General features: G+C 39.9%; 1 pseudogene; it reads left to right on the top strand.

The window, feature by feature from the left end:
• The first annotated feature begins 6,332 nt into the window (after positions 1-6,332).
• LOC118621903 overlaps positions 6,333-24,877 on the top strand; it is a 61,396-nt pseudogene continuing 42,851 nt past the window's right edge.

Below are 24,877 nucleotides of genomic sequence, written 5' to 3'. Positions count from 1 at the left end.
GCAAGTCAAATTAAGTAAATATCAAATCTCTTTCAAGACTCTAGTGATTACAAAAAATATTACTTTTAAGCCCCAGGTAATACCACAAGTATTGAAACCTGCTTAGTTTGGATGCTAGCAATTGCAACGTGGAACATGGAAAATCTTCCAGCAACGTCCTTCTCTAAGATCCTCAGAATAAATGAGAACATGATGAAGAGATACCAGAATCAGCATCTCTTGTCTTTTGACTTTATGCCTTATAAAGCAAGACCTAAACGCTGGGTAGAACCTCCCTGAGATCTGAGATTTGAATTAATATATATTTTTTATCCTCACCCGAGGACATTTTTCCATTTTTTGTTCAGATAGAGTAGGGGAGAGAGAGAGGGGGGGGGGGAGAGAGAGAGAGAGAGAGAGAGAGAGAGAGAGAGAGAGAGAGAGAGAGAGAGACATCTATGTGAAAGGGACACATCAAGTGGTTGCCACCCGCACGACCCAACCAGGGCTGGGAACAAACTGCAACCGAGGTATGTGCCCTTAGTGGGAACCGAACACGGGTCTCTCCGGACCACAGGCTGACACTCTAACCACTGAGCCAAACCGGCCAGGGCTGAATTAATATTTTTTAAGGGAGCCCAGCAGGGATGGCTCAGTGTATTGTGCGATGTCCCATAGACTGAGAGGTCCTGGTTTTATTCCTGGTCAGGGCACATGGCCGGGTTGCTGGCTCAGTCCCAGTGAGGGGGAGTGCAGGAGGCAGTCAATCAATGTATCTCTCTCACATCAATGTTTCTATCTCTCTCCCTTCCTCTCTCTCTAAAAAAAAAAAAAAATCAATAAAAACATATTTTAAAAATATTTTTCAGGGAATGAAGAAAAGATTCCAGTAATTGGCCTTCAATTTTTTTGAAGATATCCACAAACTACTTAGAGATCAGCAATAAAGCCTGCCAGATTTGAGGCTTATTATCTAAAGAACATAAAAAATCACAATAGTGTCTTCCTTGACTCAAATAGGAAAATATTATGTTTTTAATTTAATTTGACCAGTACTTTTAGAAATTTTCAAATCATGCCAAGAAAAGTCTATAGAAGTTTAAACAAAATAAGATACTCATCAGAGGAAACTTTTTCTACACAGATCATTAAATCTGTACACTTGTGTCTTGTTTTTTTTTCTGGAAATGAGCTGAACAAGGAGAACTAAATATTGTTAAGTGTTATCTAAGACAGCATTGCTGGTTTACTTCAAACCTTCACGCAGGGCCATAGTTTTGATAGACGACATGATTATTTAATCACAATCCTATGTTTTTAATTAGAATGTTGCCAAATATGCACCATAACTTTCTTTTCAGCTATTCTGGCAAGGTCATAGACATATAAATCAACACATGATACCATTTGGTTCTCTTGGCTTAAGGAGTTCACACAACTAACTGATATTGCTTATAAGCTAAAGATGGCAACTATTCTTTCTACATTTTTAATGTCTTATTGAGCCAGTTCATGGCTCACACCCTAGTCATGAGAATGAAGGCTGCTTCTTCTGATATGGAACCTAATCTTCAGACAAAGTTACATCTAAATACCTAGTATACGTCCAAGTTGTTTGCAGTCTCAAGATGTCACATAAATCATGTATCTCCTCCAAAGTCGCTTCTATTGTCATTGAGAATTGGTTATGACTGTAGACCGCAAGTTGTTTTACATAGAATCAACGCCATTGGTTGAATTCTTGGAGTAGCACTGATTTACACCGTCCTGCGATGCCTTACTTGTGGTGAGTCCTGCATGTAGAACCCAGCTTTGTCATGATTCTCTTTCATGCAAACATAACCCCAGGTCTGGACTTGATTTTTCTCCTGCAGATTAAAATAAAATGGGAACTCTAGAGACAAACTAGCCTGACTTTCTCCTTGGGGGAGTCGGTATTTTACTATGAGTCACCAGTAGGGGCAGGCCCAACTTGGGACCAGTGATAGCGCAGTGCTCTCTGGCTCAGGACACTGGATTGTCCAGCTATAGAGCCCTTCAGAAGCGGAGACTGGATGTGGAAGGATCTCACTGCTGCTTCTGTCCCGGTCCTCCCACAGAGTCCCAGTGCTTCACAAAACAACCACCCAACCCAGAAATAGTCACAGTTTGAATCAATTCAAGCTTGGAAATGATTCCCATGTCATTTGGATCTGGATAAGGAACTCATTAAATGAAAATCCAAACTGGTTCAAATATTGGACCAATTAGAGTCTGATACAAACTACATACTGAAATGGTTTTAGATTTTAATCCCTTCAGACACTGAGCAGATTCAACTCAGTAAAAACATTAAGTATCATCCAAGTATTTGGGGAACAATGAGAAGTGTTCCTTATCCATTTCCCTGTTCCCTCTCCCATTTCTGTCTCTCACAGGTGTTCAACACGGTTACGTTGCCTCAAAGACACTCTGGATATGGTGGGTTTTTTTGTTTTTTTTTAATGATCTGGGTCAGGATACCAGCCACACCCTACCACTAAGAAGGCACAAGGAGCTCCCATCATTCATTGGCTTTCATAATCATCTCTTACTGGAAGGCACCGGATTGAAGTTTGTATTTCCTTAGATACTTGTTTGTGTATTTTCAGAGGCTGAAAGAATTCCAAGGCTTAAAGAACTACAGGGGTCAAGAAAAATCAGGGTCTTAGCCACTGGAAACCAACGCTCTTCAAGAAACCCTGCTCTCCTTTGAGGTACAAGCCTGGGAGAGAGAGCACCTCATTTACCTTATATTTAGAAGGTCTTTCTCATTTGAGTCTGCTTTTCCTGCCCTGTTCCATTCTCAGCTTAGAAGACCAGTGAGGTAGACCAGGCTATCTTTCAAGTGAAAAGTGTTTGTAAGGAAAATCCATTCAGATGGCTGACCTGGTGAAACACTGTGAGGTAAATGGAGGGTGTCTAAGGGTGAGGGTTCTTAACTTGATTGGCCCCAGGATCACAGAGCCATAGTATCTTTGGATGGAGTACTAGCATTTTATTTTTATTTTTTTACAGTTCCCCAAGTGATTCTGAGGGATGAATATTTGAGAAATGCTGGTGTAAGTCATACTCTCTTAGCTTTCTCCCCTAAAGCCTTCTCACCACCCACCATCAGGTTCCTGGTGCTATCTCTGTTTTTCCAGACTCCTTAGGCTGGCATCATAGCCATGAAAGTCCTCCCTATCTCTTTCCCCAGCAACACACACACACACACACACACACACACACACACACACACACACACAGTGTTTTCAGTCCAATTTAATAGGTTGAGCATAAACCAGTGACATTATGCTAACGTGCAAAAGAATCCTCAATAAGCTCCATGTACTAAACCTTCTAGGAGTAACTGCATTTTGAAAGAATGAAAGAAGTTACAGAGTTTAAGGAGAACAATGGATGGAAGACACATGTTATCAGTCTTTAAGATCTAGTTATACTGTGCAGAGAACACTTACCCCATCTACAGGACTGACTCTCACTTTTCAAATAGACAAGGCAGACCCCAATCAGTCACATTCAGCAAAGCCAGAATTGGCTCAGTATAGCAACATGGAAAACACAGAGACAGCTGTGCTGTTGCTCTTAGCTCCAGGCAGCCCTGGGGGAGAATTCCAGCTATTAAGACTGTCTAACGATGCTTTGGCTAGTGGCTATGGCATATTCAGCTGGGATGGTGCCTCTGCTGGGGTAGCATCCTAAAGGACAGGCTTATTTATCTTTCTTGTTTTGCTTGCTAGCTGCCCCTGACTACATTCCAAAGCCATGGCTCAGGGTCCCACTGGTTTATGCAGGTTTCAAGCTTCAGTTACCCCCACACAAAAAGGTTATGCAAACAACTTTCATTTGGCCACTATGTAAGGAGCTGGGGGACCCAATAATTTATTTAAATGAAAAGAAAATGGAGTGTTCCATGGGATCCCCTTGTTTTGGGGACATAATTGAAAAAGCAGCTGCATAATCTCTGGAAAGTGGCAGGCAAAGCACAGATCCTGTGTTGAGGGGTCTTCGATCTTCATTTCCTCCAGGGACACCTCTTTTCGAAATCTGGAACAGGAAGTCCAGTCCTGTTCCCTCTTGATTTGCCCTTTCAACTAAGCCTTTCAAGGCCCTTAGTGCTAGTAGAGTTGCTGGTCTCCCAGGAGTTGGAGCAAGTCCAGGGTTGAGCTCACCATGACCACAGGAAATTCAACTCATGCTAAATGATTTGTGGTGCCTGCCCAGCCTGAGCTAGACACAAGCCAGAGACTCACGAAGCCAAAGGTTCCATGTCCTTCCACTGTCCTCTGGAGTCATATCCTTTCTGCTATGCATTTCATTTGATGTTTCCAAGATAGCTCACAGAATCCAAAGTCTTCAGCCAAGCTTCAAGATGAGACTGAGTTGGAGAGGGCTGGGTCAAATCTGGTATCCTCCTGCCTCACCTATGCCTTGCTCATTGTCCCTTCACACCTCAATCTCTATTTGCATTCATTTTACTTTCAGTTTATGATGACCTTTTTTCTCCCCTGGGAAAAGCCAGCTGGGGGCTTCTAACCTGTGGAGATTGACTGCAGCTGATCCCTTTAGGTCTTAGTTTCCTGAACCTGGCTGAGAGTCAGAAATGTTTTGTGATTCCTAGGCCCCATCTCATCTGCTACATGAGAATCTCTGTGGTTGAGCCAGGTATCAGGGTTGTCTTTAGTGTCTTTGGTGATTGCATGGTGCTCCTAGTAATCTACTCCCGCTGGACTAGATTCATTTCTCTCCGGTTCTAGACTGAGAATTGAGTCTCCTGACTAAGATCCCTTGATTTGCTGCTAAACTTCCTACATAACCTTGCCTACATCACTTACTTCTCATGGGGTTCAAATTCCTCATCCAGAAGGAGGTGGGAGTGGGATGGAGAGCTAGATTATGGCAGTGCTTTTTAATTCTAACTGAGCAACATGTTCACTTTTGTAGCTTTTGAAAATTTTGGATGCAATGGTTCAGTTTTATTTCTTTTTGCATCCTCTTCCAGCCGCCACCATTCTACCACCCCCCTGATGCTTGGCATATTCTGCAGCTAGGATGGCAAAAGGAGACATAGGCAGTCTTTTTTTTACATTTTTTTTTTAAAATTTATTTTAGAGAGAGAGGAAGGGAGAAATAGACATATCGATTGGTCACCTCCTGCATGCCCCTCACTGGGGATGTAGCCCACAACCTGGGCATGTGTCTTGACCAGAGATCAAACTGATGACCTCTTGGTGCATGAGTCGAAGCTCAACCACTGAGCCACACTGGCCAGGTGACATATGCACTCTTTCAGCACACTGATATATGGGAGCCATTCTTGTAGGAGCTTAATCTTGACAATGGGTGGGGTCTTATAGCCTTTTAAATAATCACCTTGAAGTTAGAGTGGAGAGTGAAGGCTTCTTCAGAGCTTATTTTCTATCTCCCCTCCACTCACAGAATCTATAGCCCTCCCAGCTCAACCAGAAGTAAATAAATGAATTTCGATGGGAGGTGAAGGGAGGATTGGCAAAGTATATAATCTGAAGGGCCTTCAGAGAGGGGAAAGGAAGGAAACCCCAAAGAAAGTTTTTTTTTTTTTTTTTTTTTTGCTGATCACCAATGGAGTGGCATATGGAGGCCAACAGAGAAAAGTCCCAAAATGTGTTGGAGGGAACAGGAGTAGGGCTACCCAGAATAGAGTGAGAAAATCCACTCCAGACTCTCCACTGTTTTGTGCTATTGCATGGGTTAGAATGTCCTGTTCAAATTCAAAGAGGTACAGTCTTCTAAATACTATGAAATGTGGTAAGATCTTAAGGTCTTTTGATGTTGGAAGGTACTATCCACTGATAAGTACTAGGGTACACTGGTGATGATTCTTGGAGATATTTTATTTAATAGGTCTGGAGTAGAATTTAGGTATCTGTACATTTTTAAATATCTGCAGGTGATCCTGATACACAGTCAATGCTCAGATTTACTTTGAGTTAATTTTTATCTTTACTTTCAACTTGTGCAATTTCTTATCACTCTCATTCCCACCACCCAAATTTCTCCTGCTTTTGTGGGAAAAGGTACACCTTCCCTAAGTCAGACTCCTTCATGCTCTAGGGCACTTGGTTTGCCAAGCAGAGCACAAGCTATATTTTGGTCTCTAATTTCCCTTTGGATCGGTGCATGTATAGGTCACAACATACATAACTGTGACCAAAGGAGGAAAAAGACTACTGGCTCTGGAAGTGGCAGATTTGAGTTTCAGTCACAACTCCCACTTTCTAGCTGTCTGAACTCGGGCAAGTTACTTAATCTCTTTGAACCTCAGTTTGATTATATGTCAAGGAGGGATAACGATGCCTACTAAAATGACCAAATCCAAAGGTAAGACTAAATCTACCAAATCAATTCTAAGGCCTCATCTATATATGAGTAGCATCTGATCCTTGTGATTATTTCTGTCTTCCTGAACTATGTCCCATGCTTAGCTCCTGGTACAACTCGCTCTTCATTCCTTTCTTGCCTCTGTGGCAAATATTTCCAACCTCCTTTGCTGATTTCTTTTTACCTTTCCAACTTCTAAGTATTAGAATGCCTAGCACTCAGTCCTTAGACCTGTTTTCTCACCAGTTTACCCTGTTTTCCTAGGTAATCTCATCCAGTCCTATGAGTTGAAATACCATTTGATGTTGATAATCATCAAAAGGAGCTCCAGTTGTAACCTTTCCCCAGAACTCTAAACTCTTAAATCAAATTGCCTACTCAGCAACTCCATTTAGATATAATCTAAACCAAACTTAATATATCTAAACCAAACTCCTTATATCTAAACTTAATATATCTAAACCAAACTCCTCATTTTCTCCCCCAAACCTATTCTTTCCACAACCTTCCTGACCTCAGTATATAACCTCTTCACTTTCTAGTTTTTCAGGCCCAGAGTTTCTTTATCTCACTCCATACTTCCAGTCCATTAGCAAATCTATTGGCTCCACCTTAAACTATATCCAGTACCGGGTCTCCACTGCTGTCATCCTAATCTCTTCCTCCATCATTTCTCTCCTCAGCTATTGCATTAGAGGAGTGAGTGATCCTGTCCATCCACTTTGCTCTGCCATGGTCTATATTACTCACAACATCCACAGAGATCAGTCAAACTCCTCCCATGCCTTCCCTTCTCACTAATAATGTCACAAGGTCTTCCCATGGCCTCCACATGAGGGTTAGCATGACATGCTTCTCTTCTATTATCTCTCTGACCTCATGAATCATTTATTTAGCTCCTTAATCACTCCTCTCCAGACATGCCTGTCTCCGTGTTGACCATCAAACATGTCCCATGCTCCTGCCTCAGCGCCTTTGCACTGCCTACCCCTCCTTAGGGAACATTTTCTTTCTAGATCTTTATAGCTCATCAGTTTACTGCATTCAATTTTCTTTGCTCAAAAGTCACCTTATCACCAAAATTCTTTCTTAATTTAAAACAGAACATTATCCCAACTCCCACAACTCTTTGTTTTCTTATCCAGTTTCATTTTTCTTTATCGAATATATCACCACTTACCATATAATATACTTTTCTAATTTGTTTGTTGTCTATCTCACCTCATTTGGAATTAAGCATTCAAGAGTACCTATATTCCCAACTTCTAGAATAGTGCTTGGCACATAGTATAGGGCTCAATAAATATTTGTTAAGCAAATGAATACATGAAAAGATGTCAATGATATAACAAATGAGCTAATTTATAGGAAGGGTTTAGTACATTCCTGACACTTATTAGTACTCAGTAACTCTCCACTTCTGGTTTTTGTCTCTCCCCCAAAATATTTATTGAGCTTCTCTTCTAAGCCATGGACTCTGCTAGACAATGATGACAGGAAATGGCTCTGCTACAAGTAGCTCACATTCTAGTTGTTATATGCTAGTGGGAGAGACACCACCAGAAATAACCACCAGACAATGCATTCAGAGCTGCAAAGAGACATTGCACTATGAAAACACAGATAAGAGGAGAGTTAAGGAAGGCTTCAAAGAGCAGTGATATTAAGCTGAGGTACTTCTGTGCAACAAAGGATAAAGACATTTCTTTCAGAGAGATCTCCAGGTGGGGGACACAGAGATTTGAAAATCCTCCCATCCCCCACCAAGAGCACACAGCTTCTTAGCTCCTTAGTTTGAGAGGGAAAAAAAATAGCAAAGTGAAATGAAGAGAAAGTATTGAAATTATAGCATAATTATTGATGTTACTACCTGTCTCTTCACCTTGGTATAGACCACTCTACTTTTCAACATTCTCACACTTTTTATGTTTCTCTTGGCTCTCCAACATATCAGCGGGTCATCATCCTTTTATGATACAGCTAAAGAAACTAAGGCTGAAATAAAATAAATGGGCTGTCCAAGGCTACATGGAGTATTAGTGGAGGATCTAGAGTTAGAACCCAAGACTCCTGTTTGGTTGACAATTTTTATAATATGAAGTGAAAGACAAATGATTGTCTTTTCCAACTAGTTAGGAATATTTCCAAAATGGCATTCTAGATCTAAGCATTTCATGTTGCTTTAAAAAAAAATTTTTTTTTCTTTATTGATTTTAGAAAGAGAGGAAGGGAGAGGGAGAGAGATAGAAACATGGATGAGAGAGAACATTGATTGGCCACCTCCTACATGCCCCTCACTGAGGATTGGGCCCATAACCTGGGCATGTGCCCTGACCAGGAATCAAACCAGTGACCTCTTGGTGCATGGGTTGATGCTCCACCACTGAGCCACAGGAGCTGGGCTCATGTTGCTTTATTCTTAACTGGCCATATCCAGCTACAATTTATTGAGAGCCTATTCTACTACATGCTGTACTAAGTTCACCACATATGTTATTTCACCAGTTTTCACAACCCTCTGGTAGGTGAAGTTATTACTGTCATTATTTTACAAATGAGGAAACTATCACTTTAGTAGATTTTAAGTAGTCCCTCATTCGTCCAAAGATACTTAATAAAAAGAGGCAGCATTTTAGAATCTGGTTTGTTTGATGCCATTGCCCATGTTTTCTCAGCTCTGCTTACATTTCTGACATGAAATCTAACCAAATGTGAGAGTCTATCTTCTATTTGTGTTTCCTCTGAGTTATCTATATGGCAGGGTATGATATTCTTGGCCTTGTACATGTTACGCAGAATTGTTTACTCACTGGTAATTTCATCTTTCATTGTAATTTTATATTTATACATTTCTTTAGCCAAGTTATACCACATGTACTCATGTACTATTTTTCAGCTTTTGTTGTCATATAAGTGTGGTCATATGAATCACTCTCATGTATCCAATTATAACACTGCTAAATAGGAAAAAATGACCACCACTGGTAAAGTTAGCCTAGTCAATATGGTTAGTCTTTGTAAAACCATAAACAAAATCAGGAAGAAAAGATTTTCAAGTATTTTGCTGACAGCTCTTATATAACCCAGTAATCACAAGGAGAATATGAAACATTTTATTAACCTACACAAATCCTTTCTTAGAGGAAAAAAATCCTATGAACCATAGATTTGCCTCCAAACAGGTCCCTCTCCATGATGAAGCCTAACTAAACCATGTCTTTATTCTTCAAGATTTTTTTTTGTTCTTAAATTTGGAGATAGAGATGTTGTGGTAACTTGTTTTTTCCTGCTTCCAAAGACATTATTGGTTAACAGATTTGTGATGGTGTCCACAGAAAACAGTCAGATGTGCTGTCCTATGAAGGAGATATACCAAGAGACGCAGACTTCATCTATTCATCCTTTGTTGTGAGAGATGAGAAAATTAGCATCCTTCAATTTCATTCCAACTTGCTTTCTGTTTAGTTTCTGATTGTTAATAATTATATTATTCTTCCAATTTAAAGATTGACAACAGTAACATGTTTTCTGCAATCATATTTTCATAATTGTTTAATCTTCATTTTAAATTTAAATCTGTTCACTATGAACCACAATTGGGTTTTGGTACCACAGTTCTTTATTCCCAAGTTTAAAATTTTGACTCATATCTTAGTTAGGCTGGTTTTATTTTCAAAAAGTTTTTTTTTTAAAGAACAAATTGTGGGTGCTATAGTCTGTAGGATTTTCATGCTTGAGAATGCCTGTTGCTTTCATATTTGAAAAGCAACTTATCTGGACATACGACTCTTTGGTCACTTTCCTTCAATTTTACAGGGATTGTCACATTGTTTTCTGGTATCAAGAGGATACCAGATGCTGTGGACACCTGAGGAAAACCCACCTTCCTCCTTACTCTTCTTCTTTCCTGCTTGAATGTCTATATTATTTCTTCATTCTTAAAGTTCCGTAAATTCACCAGACCATGTCGCAGCAATCTTTCATATTAATTTTACTTGGCATGAGGCAAGATATATATTTATATATATTTTCTCTCTATACATTAAAATATTTATTTCAGAAAAGTTCATTCTAGTAGATTTTTAAATATTTTGTTGTTTCTTTTCTTTTGAATGTTCTTTAGTATTCTGTGTATTTTACATATATATTTTATTGTCCATAAACTATAAATACCTTTGTTGTTGTTTGTTTTTTCCATTTTCTCTGCATACTTTTCTATAGGCGCTTATGTTCTAAGCTTAATTTTAAATTGTACTTATTATATTTTTATTATTTCATTATGATTTTTCTTTATTTTCTTTTCCCTTCCAACTTGCTCTATCAATTTGCTTATCACCCTCTGTTGTCTTATAATCTCTTTTTATTATCTCTCATTGGGCCTTTTTAAGTTTTCAAATTCTTTGAAATTATAACTATTTGTTTGAATTATTTATCTTTTTCTTTTCTTCTTCTTCTTTTTTAAAAATTATTAATTAATTTTTGTTACAGATGTTTCTTCTTTTCCTCCCACTGATTCCCCCTCCCTCTCCCTCCCCGCCCTGTCCCCAGCTTTGTTGTCCATGTCCATTGTTCATGCGTACATGCATATATGTTCTGTGGTTTATCTCTCCCCCACCACCCCCTCTTCTGGGGATTGTCAGTCTGTACCCCACTTCCATGTTTCTGGGACTACCCCATTCCTCAGATTGTTATGTTCATTATATTCCACAAATAAGTGAGATCATATGATACTTGTCTTTCTCTGTTTGGCTTGTTTCACTTAGGATGATACTTTCCAGGTTCCTCCATGTAGTCTCAAAGGATAAGAGATCTTTCTTTCTTATAGCTGCATAGTACTCCATTATGTATATGTACCACAGCTTTTTTATCCATTCGTCTACTGATGGACACTTGGGCTGTTTCCAGATCTATTTATCTTTTTCTTTAGTTAATTCTCTCTTTATTTTCCTTTCATCTGTTTTCCCCTCCTCCCCCGCACACCTGACACACACACACCCTTTGCCCCTCTCTCCTTTCTCTCTGGTCTGTGTTTTATGTTGGTCATTTTCTGATGATTAGGTATCTCTGGTTGGGATCAAGTTTTCTTTTAAAAAATGTTTTCTATTAAAGTATAGTTGGCATACAATATTAGTACAACATAGTGAATTGACATTTGTATACCTCACAATTCTTAAAGAACAGAATGGAAAGAGGTGGTAAACAAACTTGGGAAGCCCATAGCTTTAGTTCTGTTTGTTTTACTGAAATTCCTTTCCAGTCTCACCTTCCCTTTGCTCTTGAGGCCCATCTCATTTCAGTTTTAGCCATAAAGAGGTTGAAGTGAATCATGGGAAATCTTCCCTTTCCTCCTATGTTCTTTGTCTCCTAATCTCCATCACTCAGGAGGAGAGACTGTAGAAAAAATGGGAAGGTCTGCATGACTTTACCTTCAGCTCTGCCCCCCTGCTTCATGGTTGTGCCAAGCAGGATCTCTATGGGAAAATCACCTACTTCTCTGGGGGCTGTCACAAACCTATGGATTTGATTACTCTAATGGAAGGACCATTGAACAGACCCTTTGGAACTTTGATGCTCGCTTGTAGGGAAATCTGTGTCCTGCTAGAAACCTGAGAACAAACTTGTGTAGAAGTCTGAGGATAAAGATGTTGGATGTCAATGCCTTCCCTCATTGCAGCTTGAGTGGTAAGCTGTGTTTGCCACTTTTTCTTCCAAAAGACTGACAGACTGGATCAGTTTGGGTTTTCAGACTTGGATATTTGGTAGCATTAAACAAAATGAAGGAAGTGAGCCTGTCACATCAAGGAAAATAACTGACAGTTGTTGACAACAATAAAATTTAAGCTTTGAAGAGAAAATTAGAATTTTTGAAATCTTGTATCTACCATGTGAACTTGACAGCTTCTCAAGATATAAATACTTTTCTCATGAGATTGGTAGTGATTTAACAAATATGGTTTTTTGATATTGCATAATAAATTATGTCAACACTTGTAAGACTGGTATAAATGAATAAACCAATATTTTCCAAATGACCAATCATGCCTACTACAAAATCATGAATGGAGGAAAAACTCATTCAAAGTAAAGGTAAATCAATGGACTTTAATAACAGAGTATTAATTGATTCATTGTTATTGTTTCATATTAAACTTTAAGAAACTACTACCTAATGAGTTTTGGTGTAATAGCAAAGAATAATATCCATAATTATCTGTAAATGCTTTTAAAATAAATTTTCTGTTACCACTGCAATCTACTTGAGGCCAGATATTCCTCTAATACTTTAATCAAAACAGTATATAACAACAGATGGAACATACATAGATGGAGAATCCAGCTGTCTCCTACTAAGTGACACATCAAACAGATTTGCAAAACTGTGAGACAGTGCCATATTTCTCATTAAATATTCTTTTAAAAAAGTATTTCTTTACTGATTTTAGAGAGAGAGGAAGGGAGAGGGAGAGAGATAGAAACATTGATGAGTGAGAACATCTATCAGCTGCCTCCTGCATTCACTCCCTCACCCCACCCCTGCCTTGGGGATCATCTGCCTGCAACCTGGTCACGTGCCCTGACTGGGAATCAAACCAGCGACCGCCTGGTGTAGGGATTGACAGTCAACCACTGAGCCACATCTGCTGGGCAATATCATTAAATATTCTTGGTTTGGAAAATACAACTATCTTTATTACAATATATTATTTATGTTAGTATGAAATGGGATCATTATAGTTCTTTTTAAATAAACTATAGATAATTTTTTTAAAAATGTCTGTTTTAATTTCAAATAGATTAAGTATTGTAGCTATATGACACATGAACAAAAAAGTCTCGAGTCTTTAAGAATGTAAATGAATCCTTAGGCCAATAAGTTTGACCATCTCTGTGCTAGATGCACAGTGTAGTAAAGCAGTAAGCGGTGCAGGAATGAAAAATTAGAAGAAATTATGCGTTGGATTCAACTTTGTTTCAGAGTTAGATGCAGACCGCTGATTGATAAGATTCAGAGGGGAGAAGCTAAAAAGACACCATGTGGAAAAGGTGTGATGGTAGAAATGGTCAGGTTAGCTTTGGAGGACTGTGACTCAAGCAATGAGAGTCCCTCAGGCTTCAAATCTCTCCTTCTGCCTTGCCTCTCTGATTCTTCTTCTGCTGTCACATTCTCTCTCTCTTCTCTCTCTTCTCTCTCTCTCTCTCTCTCTCTCTCTCTCTCTCTCTCTCTCCCCACACACACACACATCTGGAAAGAGTTCTTTGCTTTTTAAGGACTCATGATTATATTGGGTTATAATTAGATCAGGGTTATATTAGATCAGGGGTGGGAAATCTCTTTCTGCCAAGAACCATTTAAATATTTATAACATCATTCGCAGGCCATACAAAATTAATCTGCTATATTCGGTCAAACATTTAATTAACTCACCCTAATGTGATGGCTGGAGCTGCTTCTCTTTGGTGCGGCTGTGAGGTTAGCTGGTACTGATGATGTTGCTGCTTGCAACTGCTTTCCCAGGTTTGCATTATTCAGTCTGGAGTGCAGCCGACCTTTTATGATGGTAAGTTTTGAAAAGAACTGCTCACAGTAGTAAGCTGTTCCGAACACAGATGCATATTTCAATGCATGTCTCCTCAAAGTGGGAAATTCATCACTGCTTAGGTAACTGTTTATAGAACTCAAGCAGTAGGAGGTTGTTGTACCTAAGTTTCAGCTCATCATCACTTTGCCTCTGAATGATTTTATGTTGTAGGTTATCACGCACATCAGCTGGTTGCACATTGAATGCTGTAGCAAAGATGTTCAGTTCCATTTGTTTACTTTTCATGACCTTGAATCTTTCATTAAATGCCTCAATTAGTTTTACACATTCACCAGCATATTCAAGTGTCCTAGAAGGCTTTTGTCCTTCCAGAGTGGGGAAATTCACCATGTTATTCCTTTCGAATTGCACTTTCCACGGCCTTCATTTAGCTTCAAATAATTTCACATTTGAAAGCAGGGACCTGAGAAGCTGGTTGGTTCCCTGCCAGTTGATATTCAGCTCTGAGAGGTCCTTGGTCCACCATAAATGCTAAATCACATAACCACTTGCTGTCATTGAGTTCCCTGACAGGTTTTCCCTTCATCTCCATGAATTGTTTGACTTCACCCCATAGTTCGTAAAACCTCATTAGCAATTTCCTGGGACTCAGCCACCGTACTTCACAGTGATGTACGAGATCACTGTACTCAGAGACAAGATCATTCAGTAACTACTTAAACTGGCAGCTGTTAAACCCTCTGCTTTTGACAAAATTTATGCATGACACTACTGTTGACATCACATTGTTGAGCCACAACGACTGTGCATAGAGACTTTCTTGGTGTATGATGCAGTGGCATATAATTAAATCACTTGGATCAAGACTGAGATGATTCAGTTCTTTCTTGACAAATGTAATTAACCCTTTTTGCAAGCCAGCCATGGCTGGAGCTCCATCTACAGTAAGGCCACTTAACTTTTCCAACATTAGCTCAAGTTTTTTTCATTGATAAAACAAGTCTCTCAAACAAGTCCTCAGTCTTATAATGCATGGCTTCTAGTGACAACAGTTCCTCTTGTGTGTTAAACTCTGCAGTTATCCCACGAACTAAAACAGCCAGTTGGGCAGTATTTGTTATGTCCGTTGTCTCGTCACAAGCCAGAGGGGAAACTGGAAATCTCCTGCAGAATCCTTCAGTGTTTTTTCAATATCTTGTGCAAAGTCAGTAATCCAATTTGAGAGAACCAAGACAAACTAACACTCTGAAACAATTTTTCTTTGTCTGGTGCTAACAACTCCATAGCAGCTACCACGCACTCTTTCACAAACGTTCCCTCTGCATGAGACTTCAGCTTCTTTGTGATTAGCCTGCTCACTACGTAACTTGTCTGAATAATGTTGTCTCTGTCACAACAAGGCCTAGTGAAAGCAGCTTGTTGTGATTTCAAACTCCACTAAAAAGCATTGATTTTATCCAGATGCATTTGGCCTCCCAATTAATTGAGTTTGGCATATTTTGAGCTATAATGATGCTCCAGATTGGCTTTTCTCATTACTGCTAATGCCTCATCATAAACTAGGTGCACAGGTTTGCCTTTGACGTCAACAAAAAATTAATCATTTGTCCATTTTTTCTTGGAAAGATTGACATTCTGCATCAACTTTTCTTGTAGTTGCCATCTGTAGGATGTCACACCACTTAAGTTTTAATAACCATCTAGTGTGTGTTTCACCAGCAACGTGATTATTTGCTTTGATCACTATTCTGATCCTGCATCTTGGATTTGGAACATATCCAACATTCATATTATCAACTCTTGAGGTCATTTCTGTGTACTGCAATTTCCTTAATCTTCATCTGAGATTCAGTTTTTGCTAGGATTGTTGATTGTGGATGTGTGTATAAAGGTTGGATTGGAGTTATCATCATCTGTGTCGACAAAGAAGTTGACAATGCTGTCGGCAAGCATCAGAGGCAAGGTCATCAATGTTTAGAGGAATCATCTCATCGCATCTCATCATCACTGGATTGCAGTGGTTTCACCGCAGTATGTTAACACTTTCATAATGTGTACACTCCCAGCCTGTCTGGCACTGCCTGTCATCTGAGTCACCACAATACATGGGCCGAGGGCAACTGACGAGAAGCGTACATATCTGTCCCGTCATGTACTTGTATGTGTCCTGTCTATCCCGTAATGGATATTCCTTGCTTGTCCCTCAAAATTTATGTTATTATTGTGATTCATTTAATATAAATTTATGTTGCTCTGAGAAAAGCTCCTAGATGTATTAAATTTTGAGTCCAACCTGTGGTTGCCTTGGCAGGGCAAGACCAAATGATTTCTCAGGCCTTATATAGCCCGCAGGCCAGATGATTCCCACCCCTGACCTAGATAATCCATTCTCAACTCCCCATTTCAAGATACTTTACCTTAATCACACATATGTGTAAGGTAACGTATTCACAGGTTCTGGGGATTAGAACATAGACATCTTTCTAGGGACCATTATTCTGCCTACCTGTCTTTGTCTGTTCAGGATGCTATAACAAAATACCATAGATTGGGTGGCTTATAAACAACAGAAATCCATTTCTCACAGTTCTGGAGGGGGGAGGGGGCAAGATCAGGGTACCAGCTTGGTCACATTCTGGTTAGGGCCTCCATCCTGGTTCAGAGCCATGACTTCTTGCTGTGTTCTCACCTGGAGGAAGGAGGTGAGGAAGTGTCCTCAGGACTGTGAGGGTACTAATCTCATTCATGAGGGATCTTCCCTTAAGACCTAATCACCTCACAAAGGCCCCACTTCTTAATACCATCACCTTGGGGGTTAAGATTCAAAATATGGATTTAGGGGGGATGCAAAAATCTATACAATAGCACTGTTGTGGGATATTTTTTATTTTTTTATTTTTTGAAGTTAGGTGTTTCTATTTTTATTTTTTAAACTATTTTTATTAATTTGTTCTTGTTACAGATATTTCTTTTTTTTCCCCCATAGACACCCTCCCCTCCACCCCCACCCCCACCCGCCCCATCCCCAGCTTTGTTGTCTATGTCCATTGGTTATGCATACATGCATATAAGTTCTGTGGTTTATCTCTTCCCCCCTAACACCTCCTCTTCTGAGGTTTGTCAGTCTGTACTCTACCTCCATGTCTCTGGGTGGGTCAATTTGGTTCAGCAGTTTGTTTAGTTCATTATATTCCACAAATAAGTGAGATCCTGTGATATTTGTCTTTCTCTGATAGGCTTGTTTCACTTAGCATAATACTATTCAGGTCCATCCATGCCATCTCAAAGGATAAGAGAGCTTTCTTTCTTACAGCTGCATAGTATTCCAATGTGTACATGTACCACAGCTTTTTTTACCCACTCATCTACTGATGGACACTTGGGTTGTTTCTAGATCTTAGCTATTGTGAATAGTGTTGCTATGAACATGGGGGTACATATATTCTTTCTGATTGGTGTTTCAGTTTTCTTAGGGTATATCCTAGAAGTGAGATCACTAGGTCAAATGGCAGTTCAATTTTTAACTTTTTGAGGTAACACCATATTGTTTTCCACAGTGGCTGCACCAGTCTGCATTCCCACCAGCAATGTACTAGAGTCCTTTTCTCCACACCCTCGCCAACACTTGTTGTTTGATGATGGCCATTCTAACAGGTGTGAGGTGATATCTCATAGTTGTTTTAATTTGCATCTCTCTGATGATTAGTGACGTTGAGCATTTTTTCATATGTCTCTTGGCCATTTGTATGTCCTGTTTGGAGAGGTCTCTATTTAGGTCCTCTGTCCATTTTTTGAGTGGGTTCTCTGTCTTCCTTTTGTTGAGTTGTATGAGTACTCTATATATTTTGGAAATGAATCTCTTATTTGATGCATCATTGGCAATTATGGTCTCCCATATAGTGGGTTCCCTTTCCATTTTGATGACTGTTTCTTTTGCTGTGCAGAAGTTTTTTAGTTTGATGTAGTCCCACCAAAACTAAGTTTATTTTTTTCCTTTGTTTCTCTTGCCTTAGGTGTCATATCACTGAAAATTCTGCTGTGTATGATGTGTGAAATTTTGTTGCCTATATTTTCTTCTAGAATTTTTATGGATTCACAAGTTCCATTTAAGTCTTTTATCCATTTTGAGTTTATTCTTGTGTATGGTGTAAGTTGGTGGTCTAGCTTCATTATTTTGCAAGTAGCTGTCCAATTTTTCCAATACCATTTATTGAAGAGACTATCTTGACTCTACTGTACGCTCTTGCCACCTTTGTCATATATTATTTGAGCATAATGTGTTGGGTTAATTTCTGGGTTCTCTGTTGTGTTCCATTGATCTATATGCCTGTTCTTGTGCCAGTACCAGGCTGTTTTGATTACAGTGGCTTTGCAGTATAATCTGATATCTGATAAAGTGATTCCTCCTACTTTGTTCTTCTTTTTCAAGATTGCTGTGGTTATTTGGGGTCTTTCTTGGTCTCACATAAACTTTTGTGAGTTCATCATTGGTGTATAAGAATGCTGTCAATTTCTTGATGTTAATTTTGTATCCTGCTACTTTGGCAAATTCATTTATTAACTCTAGTAGATTTTTGACAGGATCTTTAGGGTTTTCTCTGTACAATATCATGTCATCTGCAAATAATGACAGTTTCACTTCCTCCTTTCCAATTTGGATCCCTATTATTTTTTCTTCAAGTCTAATTGCTGTGGCTAAGACTTCTAGTACTATGTTGTATAAGAGTGGCAAAAATGGGCATTCCTGTCTCATTCCCATTCTTAAGGGAAATGTTTTTGTTTTTGCCCATTGAGTATGATGTTGGCTGTAGGTTTTTTATATATGGCTTTTTTTATGTTGAGATATGATCCCTCTATTCCCAGATTTCTGAGCGTTTTTATCAGAAATCGGTGCTGGATTTTGTTGAATGCTTTTTCAGCTTCGATTGATATGATTATATAGTTTTTATCTTTCCTTTTGTTTATGTGGTGTATCACATTTATTGATTTGCAAATATTGTACCATCCTTGCATTCCTGGGATGAATTCCACTTGGTCATGATGAATAATTTTTTTGATGTATTGCTGGATTCAATTTGCTAATATTTTGTTAAAGATTTTGGCATCTTTATTCATCAGAGATATTGGCCTGTAGTTTTCTTTCTCTGTAATGTCTTTATTCGGTTTTGGAATTAGGATCATGCTGGCCTCATAAAATGAGTTTAGAAGTGTTCTGTCTTCTTGTATTTTTTGGAATAGTTTGAGGAGAATAGGTATTACATCTTTTTTGAATGTTTGGTAAAACTTCCCCATGAAGCCGTCCAGGCCTGGGCTTTTGCTGGGAGTTTCTTAATTACATCTTCAATTTCCTTTCTTGTTATTGGTCTGTTCAACTTTTCTCGCTCTTCGTGGTTCAGTTTTGGGAGACTATGTATTTCTAGAAATTTGTCCATTTCTCCTAGATTGTCCAATTTATGGGCATATAATTGTTCATAGTATATTTCTAGGATCCTTTGTATTTCTGTGGTGTCAATTGTTACTTCTCCTCTTTTGTTTCTGATTTTGTTTATTTGGTTTCTTTCTTTTAGTTTCTTGATGAGTCTGGCTAAAGGTCCACTGATCTTGTTTATCTTTTCAAAGAACCAGCTTTTTGTTTCATTGATCTTTTGAATTGTTTTATTTAGTCTCTATGTCATTTATTTCTGCTCTGACTTTTACTATTTCCTTCCTCCTACTAGTTCTGGGTTTTTCTTTTTGTTTACTTTCAAGTTTTTTAAGTTGTAGTGTTAAAAATTTAATTAGGAATTTTTCTTGTGTCTTGAGGTAGGCCTCAAGAACTTCCCTGTGCTATGAACTTCCCTCTCAGGACTGATTTTGCTGTGTCCCATAGATTTTGTGTTGTTGTGTATTCATTTTCATTGGTTTCCAGGAAGTTTTTAATTTCTTCTTTGATGTTGTTAGTAACTGATTCATTGTGTAATAACATGTTATTTAGCCTCCAAATCTTTGAATGTTTTTGTGTGTTTTTATTGTAATTGAGTTCTATTTTCATGCCACTGTGATCTGAGAAGATGCTTGATATGATTTCAATCTTCTTGAATTTGTAGAGACTTGCTATATGTCCTAACATGTGGTCTATCTTTGAGAATGTCCCATGTGCACTTGAGAAGAATGTATATTCTGCAGCTTTGGGGTGAAATGTTCTGTAAATATCAATGAAGTCCAACTGATCTAGTTTGTCTCGTAAGAACTCTATGTCCTTGTTAATTTTTGTCTAGAAGATCTATCCAATGGTGTCAGTGGTGTGTTGAAGTCACCCACTATGATCATATTGCTATTGATCTCTCCCTTGAAGTCCTCCTTTTTAATATGTTTTGGTGCTTCTGTATTTGGTGCGAGATCCTTTTAATATTATGTAGTGACCTTCTCTGTCTTTTATTATGGCCCTTGTTTTTTTTTGTTTGTTTTTTTATCCTCACGCGAGGACATTTTTCCATTTTTTGTTCAGGTAGAGTGGGAGGGAGAGAAAGGAACAGAGTGAGAGAGAGAAACATCGACGCGAAAGGAACACATCGAGCGGCTGCCACCCGCACGACCAACCAGGGCCGGGGACAAACTGCAACCGAGGTACATGCCCTTAGCGGGAACTGAACCCGGGTCTCTCCAGACCGCAGGCCGACGCTCTAACCGCTGAGCCAAACCGGCCAGGGCTTATGGCCCTTGTTTTGAAGTCTATCTAGTCAGATATGAGTATTGCTACACCAGCTTTTTTTTTTTTTTTTTTTTTTTCCATTTCCATTTCCTTGGAAAATGTTTTTCCATCCCTTCACTTTCATCCTGTGTGAGTCTTTTGTTGTGAGGTGTCTCTTGCAGACAACATTTATATGGGTTGTGTTTTCTTATCCAATCAGCTACCCTATGTCGTTTGATTGGAGCATTTAAGCCATTTACATTTAAAGTAATTATTGATAGATAGTTATTAGTTTATATATTTTAATTTTATGCCTGTGTTCTCCCCCTCCCCCTTTCTTCTTTTTACAACAGTCCCTTTAGCATTTCTTACAGTGCTGGTTTGGTGGTGGTAAATTCCTTTAGCTTTTTTTTAAATCTGTGAAGCTCTTTATTTCTTCTTCAATTTTGAATGATAGCCTTGCTAGATAGAGTAGTCTTGGATTTAGACTCTTGCCTCACATTACTTTGTATACTTCATGCCACTCCCTTCTGGCCTGCAGCATTTCTATTGAGAAATCAGCTGACAGTGTAATGGAAGCTCCCTTGTAGGTAACTTTCTGCCTCTGTCTTGCTTCCTTTAAGATTCTTTCTTTAGCCCTGGCCGGTTTGGCTCAGTGGTTGGAGCGTCGGCCTGCGGTACAGAGAGACCCAGGTTCGGTTACCGCTAAGGGCATGTACCTCGGTTGCAGTTTGTCCCCGGCCCTGGTTGGTTGTGCGGGTGGCAGCCCCTCGATGCGTCCCTTCACATTGATGTTTCTTTCTCTCTCTCTCTTCCTCTCTCTCCCTCCCGCTCTATCTGAACAAAAAATGGAAAAATGTCCTTGGGTGAGGATTAAAAAAAAAAAAAAAAGATTCTTTCTTTGTCTTTAATGTTTGCCATTTTTATTATGATGTGTCTAGCTGTGGGTCTTCTGGGGTTCATCTTGCTTGGGACTCTGTGTTTTCTGGATTTGTGTGACTTTTTCCTTCACCAGTTAAGGGAAGTTTTCTGCCATTAGTTTTTCAAACAGGTTCTCTATTCCTTTCTCTAATTCTTCTCCTTCCACTGCCCCCATAATGTGAATGTTTTTATGTTTTGTATTGTCCCACAGCTCCCTTAAACTCTTCTCCTGCTTTTTAAACTTTTTTTTTTTTTTTTCATTTGCTGCTCTATTTGGGTGTTTTTCTCTACCTTATCTTCTAAGTCACTGATTCGGTCTTCAGCTTCTTCTAATCTACTATTGAACCCTTCTAAGGTATTTTTCGTAACAGCTCTATCATTTTTTATTTACTCTTGATTTTTATGCATAGCTTCTACCTTTTTATGTGTAGCTTCTACCTCTTTTTTTAAGCTAAAGTAGTTCCCAGTGAGCTCTTCGTGATTCTTAAGTTGCTTGTAGTTCTCACCAAATTGTTTGAGCACCCTTAAAATCATTGCTTTGAATTCTTTGTCTGACAAGTTGCTTTCTTCCATTTTCTGTAGTTCTTTTTCTAGTGATTCCTCTTTTTCTTTCCTTTGGGTGTTGTTTCTTTATCTCCCCGTTTTAGCTGTCTGGTAGCTCTAGACTCCATGAGGGATGTTTGGATGTGTAGGCAGCTCACTGTATATCAAGTAAGGCTACTGTGCCTCCCAGACTGTTCTATTGAGTGTCACCTCTTGCCTGCTGTGGATCCTGGATGATTGACTACTAGGGGCTGGTATTGGTGTGTCCTGGTAAGTGCTGCTGCTGGATTGCGTGGGCCCCTTTAAAACTATATTCTCCACTGGTCACTGGTGCCACCTGTGGCTGTATTGCTCAGGCCCTGCTGGAGCTGCACTCCCTGCCCACCTTGTGGGTGGCTGGGGTCACATAGGCCCTCTTGAGCCCCAGCTCCCTGCTGGACTGGTGGGCAGTTGTGTTGAACAGGCACTACTGGAGCCCTGGCTCCCTGCTGATCTTGTGGGCAGCTGGGTTGTACAGGCCCTGTTGGAGCCCCCGCTTCCCTCTGATCCTGTGGGGAGCTGGATCACACAGTCTCCTCTGGAGACCCAGCTCCATGTCTATCTTGTGGGCAGCTGGGTTGCACAGGCCTCTCTAGGGCCCCAGCTCCCTGCAGGTCCTGTGGGGAACTGGATTGCACTGGCCCCTCTTGAGCCCCTGCTCCCCACCTCTCTTATAAGCTGCTGGGTCACACAGATCCCTATGGATCCCTGGCTCCTCACTGCTCTTGTGGGCAGCTGTTTTGCACAGGCCTCTATGGAGCCCCAGGTCCTGCTGCTGGTGGCTGGGAAGTGCTGCTGCCCAGTGGGGCTCAGCTCCTGCTCAGTGTCAGCTGTGTTTCGGGAGATGGTTCTTTACTGCCTGATCTGTGCTTCTGTTGCCTGGGGATGGATGTCTGCTCCCCAGCCTTTGTTGCTGGGGGTATATCTTGACTCTGATTGCGCTGCTACTCTGGGGGATGGTGCTGGGTTCCCAGCCATTTGTGGTTTCCGCAACAGGCACCTTGACAGCTCCACTACTGTGCACTGGTCTGTGTTGACACAGGGTGACCACTGGTCCGATGGTGGCAGGTGCACTGGTGGGCTCAGGTTGCTGGGCCCTAGCTGCTCCCACTGACTCCTCCCAAGAAAGACCTGAGATCTTCCAAAATGGTGGGACCTTCCTACATTGTGGGGAGAAGCATCCTGAAGAGTCACTTACCATGGTAGTGGGCTGCTCCCGTCCACAGCACAGGAGCCTTCTGCTCTGCGTCTCTGCACTGCATGAGTTTGGTCGTCCACCTTCATGTCCACTCACACTTTCTCACACACTCACCCTCCCTCCGGTCCTGCCCACTGCCATCTTCCAGGTGTTTTTGGTGGGATATTTTTGAGCAAGAAAGTGTCATAACGACAATGGTATTGAAGAAAAAAGTCTCCCAGTGATTACCTAGCATAGAACTGATCTGGTGCTGAATTCGGGGCAGAGCTCTACCTTGGTGGAAAACAACTTCCATGTGTTTTTAGTGCAACACAGATGACACCGTCCAGAAGGAGATCTGCTGATCCCTTCCCACTGCCTGTCCTACCCAGATTTGCCATGCAGGCCACCAAGGGGACAAACACCCGTAGCTTCTAGAAGTAACTTCTTCTCTTCATTTCTTATCTCTGAGATGTCCCATGAAAAGAAAGAACACAGAATTGCCATATCAGATCTTAGAAGCCAACATGTTAACAGGGCAGAGAATTTTTCCCTCTTAGTGCTGACCTTTCACATGAAGCATTTTGTAAAATAATTCGGTGGGATTTCCAAACCTTGAAGTCAGAGACCACGTTTCAGTGAGTGTTGGGTTACCACAAGTACTCTGAAGAGACAACAATAAGCTTAAGGACCTTTGAGTAATAATTTATCGGGAAGGTTAAATTATGAATGAACGCTTGAATTAAACAAAAGAAACCCACAAGATGGATGTAGCTCAAATATTTTCCAACATAAGCTTCCTTTTGAAAGTAATTTAAATGTTTGCCTGACTTCCCATCACATTTATGTGTGATATGTTGAGTAATTAACTAAGGAGGACAGAATGGGAATCCCTGTGGTATAAATTCCAGGAACAACTGCAGACTCATCCAAAGGTCACTTAGAAATCAGAACAAGCCCAAATTCATAAGCTAGTCTCAAACAGAATCAAGTATCCTATAAAAATAAGACAAAATGACAAGCCATTATTTCCACCCCCTTAAAATTTTCTAAAAAACAGGATGCTGTTTCTTCTGTCAGGCATATAACTTACATAGGGCATTCTTAACTATTGATGTTGACTGTTACAGCATTAAGAATGAACTTTAACATTTTGCAACTTGCATTGTGCAAAGTATATTTTCTGTTCAATCCTCCTGGGTGTGTGCAGTTTACTATTTTTGCCTATGCATGTCTTCACGGGGAAAGATGTCATACAGTCAGGACTGTTCTTAAACAGAACTGGCAACGTTTGCTCTAACACTTTCTCTCTTCTCTTTTGCTCTAACACTTTCTCTCTTCTCTTTCTTCTCTGGGGGAAGTTATCACAGCCCTTCTCTCTGCAACCGACCATAGGCAACCAGGGCACTGCTGCCTACATCTCCCCATCCTCCTCTTCTTAATTTACTGGCAATTAATTGCACCTCCCTCTTTTGGACCCAAGGTGTGGTCCACCTAATTACAGACAGATGTAACCTAGTGGACTAGGTTTCCTTTCAGACAATGTAACATTTTTAACCTACTAGACACCCCCACACTTATCTTAGCTTTTTTTTTTTTTTTTTTAGCTCATAATTTGAGTAGTTT

This window comes from Molossus molossus, unplaced genomic scaffold (genome assembly GCF_014108415.1).
Source record: "Molossus molossus isolate mMolMol1 unplaced genomic scaffold, mMolMol1.p scaffold_m16_p_1, whole genome shotgun sequence".
NCBI classification, from domain to species: domain Eukaryota; kingdom Metazoa; phylum Chordata; class Mammalia; order Chiroptera; family Molossidae; genus Molossus; species Molossus molossus.
The sequence above is the reverse complement of the archived record's forward strand: the minus strand, read 5'-3'. Positions and strand labels throughout refer to the sequence as shown.